The sequence below is a fragment of the Rutidosis leptorrhynchoides genome, chromosome 3 (genome assembly GCF_046630445.1).
Source record: "Rutidosis leptorrhynchoides isolate AG116_Rl617_1_P2 chromosome 3, CSIRO_AGI_Rlap_v1, whole genome shotgun sequence".
In the NCBI taxonomy this organism is placed as follows: Eukaryota; Viridiplantae; Streptophyta; class Magnoliopsida; order Asterales; family Asteraceae; genus Rutidosis; species Rutidosis leptorrhynchoides.
In genome coordinates this window covers 429499319-429514017 of record NC_092335.1, presented here as the reverse complement: position 1 = coordinate 429514017, position 14699 = coordinate 429499319, and the positions used below count along the sequence as shown (strand labels likewise).

At 30.9% G+C, this 14699-nt stretch overlaps 1 pseudogene; it reads right to left on the bottom strand.

Moving 5' to 3' along the window:
* Window positions 1–3514: 3514 nt before the first annotated feature.
* Window positions 3515–13226, bottom strand: LOC139901464 (alpha,alpha-trehalose-phosphate synthase [UDP-forming] 1-like; annotated as a pseudogene).
* Between the last annotated feature and the right edge of the window lie 1473 nt (window positions 13227–14699).

The following is a 14699-nucleotide window of genomic DNA, read 5'->3' as shown; positions in this document are numbered from 1 at the left end:
AACTCATTACTTAACTAGTATGATAAAGATAACGATATTTATATTTTATTTTATTAAATATATATAATGATTTAAATTAATATTATATATATTTATACGCGTATTATACGTACATAGTTTTATACTTTTACTATACTTAAACTTTACCTTTACTTTACTTTAACTTTAATAATTCACTTTAATAATTCATACTTTAATAATTCACTTTAATAATTCATACTTTAATAATTCACTTTAATAATTCATACTTTAATAATTCACTTTAATAATTCATACTTTAATAATTCACTTTAATAATTCAAAAATCTATTATAAATAGAATTCAATAGGTTTCATTATTTCATAGAAACTTGAAAATATTTTTCTCTAAACTCTCTCAATCGATTTACATATATATATTTACTCCGTATTATTTCAAGATATTATTAGTATACATAAAATATTACGACGGAGTGCTGTCCGAGTGGTTTCGAAATTGTTTTTCGAGTAGGATAGGATTAAGGAAATTATGGGTTATAGCTATGGAGGTGATTGAGTATGGTTCATGGGTATGCTCGTGAGGTCAATATAGTGTTTATCATTTCCGTTGCGTCTACGTACCTTTCCTGCAATATTGAATCTCAATATTGATATGTGAGTACTCATAATTTAACTTTTACATACTAATAGTCTATCCCTGACTAGTGCTCGAGTATTTAGGATTATGCATGCTTGTACTTTTGATATTGCCCTTAGACAGGTTAGGTTGAATCTTGAATTAGTTACACTTGCGGTTGAGATAAGGTATAAGATATGCATGTCCTTGGAAAGCTAGCGAAAAATTAAGAAATTTTCCTTTAGATATCGAATGGTTTCGATGAACGGATTAGAAGTTATAATCAATTGAATTTTCGATATTTTTATTAAAAATGATTATTATTATCGTCGTTTTTATCGTCGTTCTAGTTTAACTTATTATTATGATTATTATTATCTTTATCAATAAAAGGGATTTATCATTAAAAATTGTTATTTTTTATTATTATTACTATCGTTATTCTCGTTAAAGTTATAATTACTATTATTATTATTATCCAATTATTATTATTATTATTGTTAGTATTATTATTATTATTATCATTATTAATATATATATATATATATCATTATTTAAAAATGGTTATTGTTATTGTTATTATTATTATTACTATATTATCATTAAGATAATTATTAGTATTATCGTTAATAATGTTATAGTAACTATCATTATTAATATTAGTGTAATTAGAACAAATATTTGTAACACCTAATTATTTTGATTACTATTATTATCATTATTATGAACACGATATAAAAGACGATTAAAAGCTATTAAACGAAACGATTAGGAAATAATGAGTAAGAGTATCATGATGAAATTAAAATATTATAAGATATTGATTTAGATAAAATTATCGTTCTTATTATTTTTATCATTACTATTATTATTAAAAGTATCGTTAGTATTAAAACTATCATTTTAACAAAAATTATCATTTTAATAGAAATGTCATTGTTACTATAAAATATCATTATTATTATTATTTTAAATAGAATTATTATTTTAAAGATAATATTAAAAATTATCGTAAATATTAAAGTTATCATAATTAGAATTATCGTTTTATCATAATGTCATCTTAGTAATTATAAATATTGATATTTTTATAATAATAATTATTATTACAAAATAATACAACTTTTACTTACTATCATTATAGAAATTATTTTATCAAATAAATATGTGATACAAACATATTTTACTACGTGTAATAACTTACTTTAATAATACATATCATATTATCTTTATTATATTAAATGAACCCTATAAATTTTATTACTTAATATATATAAAAGTATATTTTATTATATAAATTTAATATAAAATTTTATTTATTAATAAATAAATTATATTATTTACTCTAATAAATCTTTTAAAAAATATTTAAAAATATAAAACGACGATATTTAAACTATATATTAATCATGTATAGATTTTTGGAAATTATTTTGAGTCAAATTTACTTTTGTTGACTTTTGCATATTAGTCTCGAGCATTAGGATTGTGGTACATTATGACTTGACCTAATTTGTTAGACAAATATTGACCAACACATAAATATATATAATTAATTTAGGTTCGTGAATCCGAGGCCAACCTTGCACTTGTTCAATGACATTATATGTATTTTTACTACAAAATACAGTATGGTGAGTTTCATTTGCCTTTTTACCCTTTATATTTTTGGGACTGAGAATACATGCGCTTTTATAAATGTTTGACGAAATAGACACAAGTAATTGAAACTACATTCTATGGTTGAATTATCGAAATCGAATATGCCCCTTTTTATTAAAGTCTGCTAATCTAAGAATTAGGGAACAGACACCCTAATTGACGCGAATCCTAAAGATAGATCTATTGGGCCTAACAAACCCCATCCAAAGTACCGGATGCTTTAGTACTTCGAAATTTATATCATGTCCGAAGGAGGATTCCGGAATGATAGGGGATATTCTTATATGTATCTAGTTAATGTCGGTTACCAGGTGTTCACCATATGAATGATTATTTTTATCTCTATGCATGGGACGTATATTTATGAGAACTGGAAATGAAATTCTTGTGGTCTATTAAAATGATGGAAATAAATGATTATGATAAACTAATGAACTCACCAACCTTTTGGTTGACACTTTAAAGCATGTTTATTCTCAGGTGTTAAAGAAATCTTCCGCTGTGCATTTGCTCATTTTAAAGATATTACTTGGAGTCTTTCATAGCATATTTCGAAGAACGTTGCATTCGAGTCATTGAGTTCATCAAAGATTATTATTAAATCAATTTATAGTTGGATAGTGGATATTATGAAATGGTATGCATGCCTGTCAATTTTCAATGTAAAGAAAGTTTGTCTTTTAAAAACGAATGCAATGTTTGTAAAATGTATCATATAGATGTCAAATACCTCGCAATGTAATCAACTATTGTGAATCGTTTATAATGTATATGAACGGGTCCTTTCAATTATAGTATTACCAAAGCAAATAATACCAAGCTTAAATGGTTTCGCATAACCTCGTATTATTACGGAAAAGAAAATACCCATGCACCAACATCCTAAAAATTTCGTGTAACACATATATGTCATGATTATGCACCTTGTTGTTATCATGTTTACCAAAATTTCGACAATATGACATCCAAAAACCAAAACTAAAGTTCAGGTAGCTAACACAAGAGTTAAGTGTCGAAAATACATACACTTCAATAAAATTTTGAGTGAAGTTAATTTGATGCATTTTAGATAATAACCTAAAACAAATTATAATATCCACTAACAATATACACACCTCAAATTTGAACCAAATTTGAAATCGTCCAAATAGGTCAAGTGGTACACAGTAGTAACCAAAGTTCACTATTAAAGCATATAATATTGTCAATGTAAAACGCAAATCAACACTGCATGTGTCACATTTACATGCTACAGAACTATGGTGTACTTTTATGCCTAAGATACCCATGTACGTACCTTAACTTCAGCCTACTCAGTGAGGCCAGACATTCTTGGTTCAGGAAACTTGTTCTTGATCGATGCTTTGACCCTGACCCGATTAACTTAGGCCCGATAAACTTTTCAACACATTCGCCACCTTCCAGAGATGACATCTCCACATTTCCACCAAAGTTACTTATGTCTAGCCATAGAATTTTAAGATGCCTAAACGACCGAGTTCACTTTAAGTTTAAATTTGACTTGTTCCAACAGACCCAGATTCCTTTTTCGTTAAAAGTTTAAATTTATAGACTCATTTTCTTTAAGTTAAAAAGTTGACTATAACTAACTGACACATGTTTCTTTTAATAAAGAAAATTCGAGTTGACGCCCCTGTCCCATTTAAAATGAAACACAGCCCATATTGACACATTTATATATTTTTTATCTTTAAAGACAACAAATTTTTGAGAAAAACTTGCCTTGACAGTTGTTTCAGCAGGTTGCACAACAAAAACTTGAACAATTGTATTAACCGACCGCGTGTATAAATTTGTCTCAAGTACTCTTTTGATCCCACATTAATCGACTGCATCTATAAATTTTGCAAATACCCACAGTGTTTTCATTATAACCCACAACAATGCATCAATATATTAGCCAAAAAAATTAAAAACAAATTAATAAAAAATGATTTCCCTATAAAAAATTAAAAACTCAAGAATATAGCTAGAAGCAGCTAGCAATAAGCACCATCAATTTTTCACCAAGCTAAGTTTGACGGATGCCAATCACACAATTAACATTAGTACAAAAGGTTAATTGCAATTAAACTATTTTCTATGCCAAATTCATGTTAAAGAAAATAAGCACAACATTAAGACAAATCAATATTCAATATCAACATATATAATATATAGAACCTAAAGTAAACAATTAACATAAGTTATATACCTCGCAAGCCCTTCTTATTATCATCATTAGTCTCCGCCGTATGATCCGTCGGCTCCTTAACAGAACGTACCATAATTGACGGTAATGATTCCTTTAGCCGGCGTCGCATATACCTTGTCTTAACAAACTTGTATAAATAAAAAGCATAAATGTAAATAATAATAATCAAATGAATGAAAAAAGTCTACGATGAAGATGAAGTTACTGTGGATATTTTATTTAGAATTACGATTGGAGGCATCAATGAAACCACTTTTTAACCCTAAAAAAAGGCCCCTAAAAATCCCTCAATACCCCGTGCCTGGTTCACTTAGATGGGGTATTTTAGGTAGTTTAACATAATTTTATGATTTATTAGCTAATAATGATAATGATGGATGATGAATATGAGCCATTGGATTAAGGGTAGGTTAAAGTAATTTTTTAATCTAAGGGTTATAAAGGTGTTTTTGAAAATATTTATTAGCTAATAAAAATCTTCTTTTAAAGTATAGAGTGATTAAATACTTATGTTATATTAATGATATCATTTAAACTATGTTAACTTTATTAATTCAATTTAATTTAACTAGTTAAAAACCCGCGAATTCGCGGGGCTTTTGTAAGGGACAAATCAAATATCTAATTGTCCTAGTAATATAATTTTATATTGTACTTGTTAGTTTGTTAGAAACCAAAACTATATCATAAGTAATGTTGAATTAGTTATAATAAAACAAATAAGTTACAAACGGGAATAAAAACACGAAGTTGAAAACCATATAATATTGCAAGATAAACCTAATTTTTTAATCATTTTTTTGGTCGAGTTTAAAAAACTATTAGATTCTCTATTGAGCAATTTCTAATCGACTATAACATAGTTGGCATTGTTGAGGGATCGTCCAGGTTGTTTTTAGAAACATGTTTAAAAACTTTCGTGGTGGAACATATTCACAAGCGATTTTGCGGGTTTTATATAATGACGATATTTTAAAACTAATTTGCAACCATCATAGAAAAATAAACAACCAAACATTCCAAACACTCAAATATGTAAAAATATGAATAAAATAATTACTCAAAATAAATTATTAGATAAACAGGAATAAAGGAAATGTTATGATAGGAAATCTGTTTTAATGCACTTGTAAATTTATACTCCAATATAATTGTACATATTCGTGTTCGAATGCAAGCCACGTATCATAATTTTCATAGTGCAGTTGTATGATTAAGTTACTAACTAAAAATGAAAATTTTAAAATGGTAACCTCAATATCAAGGAATTGTTGCTACGATACCATGTACTTATTTGGATGCCACAAGCAAAAATGTTGGTTAATAAGTAAAGTGTTTCGATGCATACAACATAAACAGAGAAATTTTGCAATAAAATAATATTCAAAGTTGGAAGTCGGATATTGTACAATAACTCGTTGGTTAAATTACATGTACAATAAATATAAGTTATTTGCAGTGGCGAATCCAGGATGAAAACTAAATGGGGTCCTAATTTTTTTTTTCAAAGCTAACTACATTTGAGAGGATACTTTAATGGTTGTTTACCTTCAAGAAACTACAAATTTTAAAAATATAAGGAGTCTTATATTTAAATTTAGTGGTGTCCTATATAATTTAAAGAGTGCATGTTATAAAAAATTTTAAAAGTAGTGGGGTCATAGGACCCCACACCCTTACATGTAGATTCGCCAATGCTTATTTGGCTATTTATGTTTATAGAAATAGAAATAAGTGACCATTTAAGTAGTACCTTGCCACCGGAAGCATTAACACCACCTTTGAACAAGAATTTCTTCTACTTTTACTAAGTCACATGTGTTGCATCGGTTTTACTTTATCACAATCACACGAGTTTCATCATTGTTGCAACAATCCCACATTCTCCATACTACTAACGTAGGGGCGCCATGACCCTCTTTTTGATTTGTTTTCTACAATGATGGTTTGATTTCAGCAATCTAATATAACAAATTTAAACTTAGATGTATGCTCTTTTTTATGGTAAAGAGTAACAACAGAAAAAGAGGTAATATTCATGGTCAAAGTTCTTCGGGTCTTGTACATTTAAGTTGATTTGTATTCTTGTTTTTTTGTAGTATATGCATTAGTCAAACAATGAAATGAACACTTTTAATAGTATGAAAAACTAAAGCATTGACATCTTTATACTTTAAACTTATCGATGGATGTTTCAAGTAGCTATATTAGAGTTTTCAAACGAAAAAAGAGAGAAAATAAATTGATTGTACATAACTGTGTAACATATACATCTGAGCATTCTCTCCTTAAACATATCATCATGATCATTCCTGTATCTACAATTATATATATATATATATATATATATATATATATATATATATATATATATATATATATATATATATATATATATATATATATATATATATGTTAAATATAAGTATATGCTCACACCAAAACAATTTTAAAAATAATCTTCTACAAATTATGATTGAAAAATGTATTAAGTAAATATGCATTGGAACAAATTAAGTATCATATGAATATGTGTGAGTGATGACTAATGTGAGTCAAAAAAAGGTCTTTCCAAATTTTTCATATAAACAGAAATAGAACATACTAAGAAATATTTTGTATAGATCCCATTGATAATGTGAAACAAAAGAATTTGAATACCTAGCGTTCCATTTACTTATTGTGAAATAAATAGGAAATGTAATGGTAAACCTGATATGTATCACCGTCTACACCGGCAACAAACCTCACTGTTGTCAGGTTAATAACAATTAACCAAAACTTCAAATCAACTGAATCAGATTATTTTAAAAATATTCACTGGAAGTTTTAAGACAATAAAGAAAATAAAAATCATACCTGAGATTGGTAAGCCCATACACACACCGTAACTGATACAAACTTGCAAGGATCCTTTAAAGTGAGTAAGTGACACAAGTACACACTTCCATACCCATCAATAATTAAACAAATAACTTCATAAAGCTAAAAGAAATATGTATCTCTACCATGGTTCAGTCGCATGCAGGTCCACCAAATTTACTATTGGTGATGTTTGAGTAAGTTTTTTCTGCCAAAAGGAGAAGAAAACAAAAAATCAACATCATCAACAAACAAATGTCATATTTGCAACTTTAAAACACCCAATTAAGCCGAGTCTTAACAATTTGCAAACAACCTGTCACATTAGGGAGTCACTTTTTATCTTTGGTGAAAAACTATTAGGTTTCGACTACACTTAATGTTTAAAAATTATCATTTACGACTCCATGCAATTAATTTAATCTTTTCTTAATATGGATATGCACAAGCATTATATGATACGAAATGTTTAATATTATACAAATGATACGAAATAATAAATTTACAAAATATGAAATAATACAGTTGCTACAAAACTTCTTTATAAATGACACTTTAGTAACTCAAAACTACTGGGACATAGTCGTATTTGTAAGGTCAACCCATTATAATATGTTGTCCCATCTCCCTATTTTCAACCATTAAGAATTTGACACATTATGGAACTTCAGTTTAGCATAATTATAATTATGTACCTTACACTCACAAATTCAATTTTTTATCTAATCCAACAAGGTGTCGAGTTTCAATTAACGAACGTCATAAACAATAGCAATAAACGAATCAATAACATCTGGTAAAGTATATAAAACTAAACCTAAAACCTAAACTCTAAACTCTAAAATCTAAACCCTAAACCTAAACCCTAAACCTAACCTTAACCTAAACCCTAAACCTTAAACCCTAAATCTAAACACAAAACCCTAAACCTAAACTCTAAACCCTAAAATCTAAACCATAAATCCTAACCTAAACCCTAAATCTAAACACAAAACCCAAAATCTAAACTCCAAACCCTAAAATCTAAACCCTAAAATCTAAACCCTAAATCTAAACACCCAACCCTAAACCTAAACTCTAAACCCTAAATCCTAAATCTAAACCCTAAACCCTAAATTTAAACACAAAACCTTAAACCTAAATGCTAAACCCTAAACCTTAAACAATAAATCTAAACACAAAACCCTAATCCTAAAGTCTAAACCCTAAAATCTAAACCCTAAACCTAAAATCTAAGCCCTAAACCCCAACTTAAACCCTAAACCCTAAATCTAAACACAGAACCCTAAACCCTAAACCCTATATCTAAACACAAAACCCTAAACCTAAACGCTAAACCCTAAATCTAAACACAAAACCTTAAACCCTAACCTAAACCCTAAATCTGAACACAAAACTACATCGAGTGAATTAGGGATGTGATTGAAAGAGAAAGAAAGAGAAAGAAGATGGGCTAGCAAAATTAGGTTATCCCCGTGTTTTTTTTTTTCGTTGAATTGAAATTGAAATTGAAAATGAAAATAGTTATTAGAAAAGGGTATTTTAGAGATGGTGTGTATTTAAAATTCAGTTATTACCTAATATTTTTAGTGGATGATTAATGATCGATGAATTAAGGGGTATTATAACGTAATTTTATGTTACCCAAAACGGGTCTGGTTATGTTACCCCAAAACGGGTCGGTTCAAGTCATGTTCGCCGAAAAAAATGGGTCAGTCATGTTGACCCAAAAAACGGGTCGGGTCAGTTCATGTTGCCCAAAACACCTTGATATATACCTTTGAAAGAAAATGACCAACAACAAGTACATAGTCAATTGGAGCCTTCATATGTTTACCATGTATAACTTGACCCAAAATGCCACTTACACCCGCACCCTACATACAACATACACCATAAGTTAGAGATTACTGTTGATATTCGTTATAAACACGCACAATATTAAAATGGGTCAAAAAAAGGTCAAACCTTTGTGAACCCATCAGCTCGAACTTCAACGGATCTACCACCCTGTACAACTTCGACTGGTGCATTCGATATGGGTCCCCTGCACAAATGCTGCATCATGTCCATTGCTTGTAGTCTTCCAAACTCAATATCTTTCATAAAAAAAAAAAAAAAAAAAAAAACGATAAAAAAAATTATTAATAGTTTGAGGTCATGAAAAATAAAATATCTGAAAACGGATAGTTAGGTATTGTTGGACGGTAGTCAACATAGGTGACTCACATTATGTTGAATATGGTATGCATGAAATACATGTGTGTTAGAATGGTATTTGGTTTCACATGGAGCTTTTACATGTGCAAGTATTTACAAGTCAAAAATGGATGGTAGACATTTATATGTTTCTAGTTTACATGTACCTAACACACATGTATGCAAGGTTATAAATAGGTGTCCATGGAGAGATTTATAAGTATCCACAGAAAGGGATCAAGTCACAAATGGGAAAAACATAGTTGATAGGGTTTATCAACGGACTGTGTTTATTTGTGAGGTTGAGAGTTTTTTCTTGTAAGGAGTGTAAAAGAGTGTACGGGAAACTTAGATTTTATACTAAAATCTAAGGGGCTTGGGTTTGGGTTTACTCATAGTGTACTTTTTCTTGTACCGGGTTCTTTTATATTATAAGAATAAAGGAGACTCTTGGGGTGGACGTAGGCAGGGTTTGCCGAACCACGTTAAATCGTCGTGTTATCAGTTACTTTATTTTGCATTCTATTATTTCTCGCAAGTTTGTCTCAAACAATTATATCCTCGCTTCCGCTAGTGTGGGTGCGCTAGGAAAATTGTCATAACAAGTGGTATCAGAGCATCCAAGTTTAATGGATAGTTTTTTGTTTGGAGATGGCGAGAAACGGCGGTATGCAATTTAAGGTGGAGCCATTTGAGATGGCGGATGACGATTGGTATATTATTGAACACATGGATGTGTTTAATGGTCTGGTTAATCAACTTGAATAAGTTGGGGTTTAAAGGAGGAAGAAGATAAGACCCTTATTCTTCTTGCCTCTCTTCCCAGTTCGCAGGATAAGAGACGAAGATCCGATGACCGTTTTGAGCATGGGTTTGCTATGGTTGGTCATGGAAGGGGAAGGTTTGCCGAGAAGAGATCTAGCGATAACAGTAGGTCTAGATCAGAAGACGACGTGAAGGGTATCCAGTGCTTCAAATGTCATGAGTGGGGTCACTACAGGAAGTATTGTCCACTCTGGAGGAATGGTGAAGGTAAATCTGAGGGTTCATCGGCTGCGGTAGCAGTTAATGTACCGGTGAAAGATGTTCTCACAATCTTCAAAAGTTCTACTTCTGCTCAAGATGAATGGATTTTAGATTCTGGTTGTACGATGCATGTGTGTTCCAAGGAAGCTTAATTTGATAAGCTAATGTGAAAGAAAGCGGGGTGCTGACTTTAGGTGATGGTTCAACATGTGATGTTGAGGGTGTTTGCATGGTGAAAATAAAATTGTTTCATGGAGCTGCTTACGCTCTTGGTGGTGTGGCGTACACACCAAGGATGTGCAAGAATCTAATTTTCTTATACGTGTTGGATTCTCAAGGATACGGATATTAGGCCGTAGGTGGAGTTAGGAAAATCACAAGTGGCGTGAAGGTCCTGATGAAGCGAGAGAAGTATGAGGGTTTATATCGTCCGGTGGCGAGTACAAAATGTACTCGTGTCTCGAAGGTTTAGAAAGCGTGCACGCGGGAACAGGTCGGGAACATGTTGGGACATGTTTGACCAAGGTAGACGATGGTGAGAAGGAAAATCCTACTGTGGTAAGAGAGGTGATTCGAGACTCCTCTCCGGAGTCAACCGGGTAAGTTGACGGGGTCAGCTGCACATGGTTATTGGCCGGTTTTATTTGAATCGGGGTTCAGGACCAAGGTGATTCAAGGTGTGTGCAGTGGTGGTAAAGAGGCCAAATGGTGAAAGTACTAGGTGTTAGTATTTTCGGTGACGAAGATGATAAATGTTCGTCAAGGTGGAGATTGTTGGACGGTAGTCAACATAGGTGACTCACATTATGTTGAATATGGAATGCATGAAATACATGTGTGTTAGAATGGTATTTGGTTTCACATGGAGCTTTTACATGTGCAAGTATTTACAAGTCAAAAATGGATGGTAGACATTTATATGTTTCTAGTTTACATGTACCTAACACACATGTATGCAAGGTTATAAATAGGTGTCCATGGAGAGATTTATAAGTATCCAGAGAAAGGGATCAAGTCACAAATGGGAAAAACATAGTTGATAGGGTTTATCAACGGAGTGTGTTTATTTGTGAGGTTGAGAGTTTTATTCTTGTAAGAAGTGTAAAAGAGTGTACGGGAAACTTAGATTTTATACTAAAATCTAAGGGGTTTGGGTTTACTCATAGTGTACTTTTTCTTGTACCGGGTTCTTTTATATTATAAGAATAAAGGAGACTCTTGGGGTGGACGTAGGCAGGGTTTGCCGAACCACGTTAAATCGTCGTGTTATCAATTACTTTATTTTGCATTCTATTATTTCTCGCAAGTTTGTCTCAAACAATTATATCCTCGCTTCCGCTAGTGTGGGTGCGCTAGGAAAATTGTCATAACAGGTATGAACCTGAATACTTATAGTTCCACACGAGTGACGTCTCACGAAGCTCGTAAAATGACTGTGGGGTCCGCTCAATGAAATACTCAAAAACATGCTGCAACCACGTGTCAACTTTCAAAAACACCAAAAAAAATAAAAAAATTCCCATAAACAATGTACACACCTTTACACTTTCGATCCAATCTAGGTTTATATTATCAGTCAAGGTTTGTAACCATATCTTGTTAGCTGTTCTTAAAAATACTCCATGTTCAGCTGCAAGCCACATATTGTAATCCTTAAAGTTCTGAAAATCATCAACTCATCATCAGATTAGTATTAATTAATTAATAACTAAAAATAACAAAATAAATATACAATTGTGATTAACCATTACAACCTTATCGAGTACAGATCGATGGCTTCCGCTAACGACAACTGTTGTTCTTGGATCATTACAAAGCTTTTTTAACGGTTCAACTATCTCGGGGTGCAAGTTAAATTCCATTTCTTTAAACTGATCAACCCGTCCATCCGTGTTCACATGTTCCGTTAATGTCGCATTGAACCCCTGTAAATTAAAAAAAAAAAAAAAATATTAAAAACAGTTATTGGAACATCTTTATCTTTCAATTGCACGTTCAGTTTTAAGTAGAGGTGGGATTTGTGTTGTTCTTAATTGAGCTTCCATAACTGTATTAATACCTCACTTACTATTAATACGCCTTTTTGGAAGCTTGGCACGCGCCGAATTCATAACTCACAAGATTCATTCCATCCCTTAGAGATGTAATTAGCGCCACATCTAATCTCACACGATATAATAAAGTCTAATATGATATAATGAAGTTTAATTTAATTTGATATAATAAATAATAAAGTTTGCTTAATATAGAACTCAAAATGATTTACCAGTAATAGCATACAGTGCACTGAAGTCATGAAAGTCAAGAGATTGATCCTGCACAATGCACAACATAATAAGTTATTATACATTAACGAAGGAAAAAAACATGTTTTTAATTATGTATGAAAAATCGATATTAGAAACGTGCCAAATGATGAATTGGGACAGATGCAAGTGTTCCAAAGCTACCATTAATGCGTCCAACGATTTCATGAACTTGACATCTAAGCTTTTGATCTGTCCAAAACATAAAGTTTTTATAAACAAATAAAACCAATCAAATAAGAAATAAATTGGTCAACGTAAAGTCAACCATACATTCAGGGACGATTGTTCTTGTTGGTATAGCAATCTGCAATAAAACAACTTTATCGCGCCAATTTGGATTTTCTTCAAGAACAGTAATTTTATTATGTAATTACCCGACTAAGTCAGCTCCAAGAACAGCGTTTAGTAACTCAGATCTCGAGGGAATAATCCTGTGTATCTCAGAAGAAGGGAATGGTGTATGCAAAAACCAACCAACCTTCATGTTTGGATTTTGTTCTTTTAAACATTTAGGAAGAAACATAAGATGATAATCATGACACCAAACAATATCACCTTCTTTATAATGTTGTATACTACATCTGCAAACATTTGATTCGCCTTTTTGTATGCATCAAATTGTGACTCAAAACTTTTAACATTTGCAAGCCAATATTCTTGAGGAAAGCCAAAGTAATGAAACAATGGCCATAATATAATTGAACAAGATCTTCATTAAGAAAAACAGGATAACATTTCTGCACATTTTAAGAACAAATAATTAGTTATTATTTATAAGTATACCTAGTAGTTGAGATTGATGTCGTGCGAGGTGTACGTGAAATACTATATATTTTTGATACGAAAAGCGATACAAATTACACAAGTTTTAATTATTTACAGATGGGATATACCTAAACCTTGCTACAACACTATATGCAGTGTACCTAATCGTAGAGTAGTATAGTTTTTAGTAAGTCCGGTTCGTTCCACAGGGAGACGACTTATTTTACACTATATTTTAAACAACTATATTTGTACAAAATATATATTTTTATATATAATAATAATATAAAAAGGGGTTTACCATTTAATGACCGGTTTGTCGATTTTATATTTTAAGTCACAATTAAAACCTAATGAAAAATATAAATGACGATAATTTAAGTGCGATAATTAAAAGTGCAATAAATAAAATGATAGTAAATAAAAATGCGATAATTAAAAGTGCAATTAAATATGAAATAAAGGAATTATGCTTATTTAAACTTCCGTAATCATGATGTTTGACGTGTTGATTTTTAGTTTATTCCCATGGGTTAATTATCCTTTGTCCTGGATTATTTAATATGTCCGTCTGGTTTTTGTTCATAACAATCCATCAGTCATAAATATAAAATGCGAGTGTCCTCGTCAAATTATCCTTATACCCGAATTCAAATATTCCAACTAATTGGGGACTTAAACTGTAACAAGGTCTTAATACTTTGTTTAATAATTACACCAGGATATCGACTGCGTGTAACCCAAGGTTTTAATACTTTGTTATCAATTATGCCAAGTGTCCTTGTACATAATTTCACCCCTGTTTTAATAATTCTAGTGACTATTAATTCATTCCCGTGTCCGGTTAAATGAACGATTATTCGTACATATAAATATCCCGCCCATCGTGTCCGATTCAGTGTATATGGTTATTTTTAGGTACGTCCAATTGTAATTCTTTATATTAAAATTAACAAACTATCATTTAGTTAAACAAATATAAAGCCCATTAATTGCCAATAGTCTAATTTCCACAAGTGTCGTTCTTTTGTCCAAACCCCAATTATGGTACAAAGCCCAATTACCC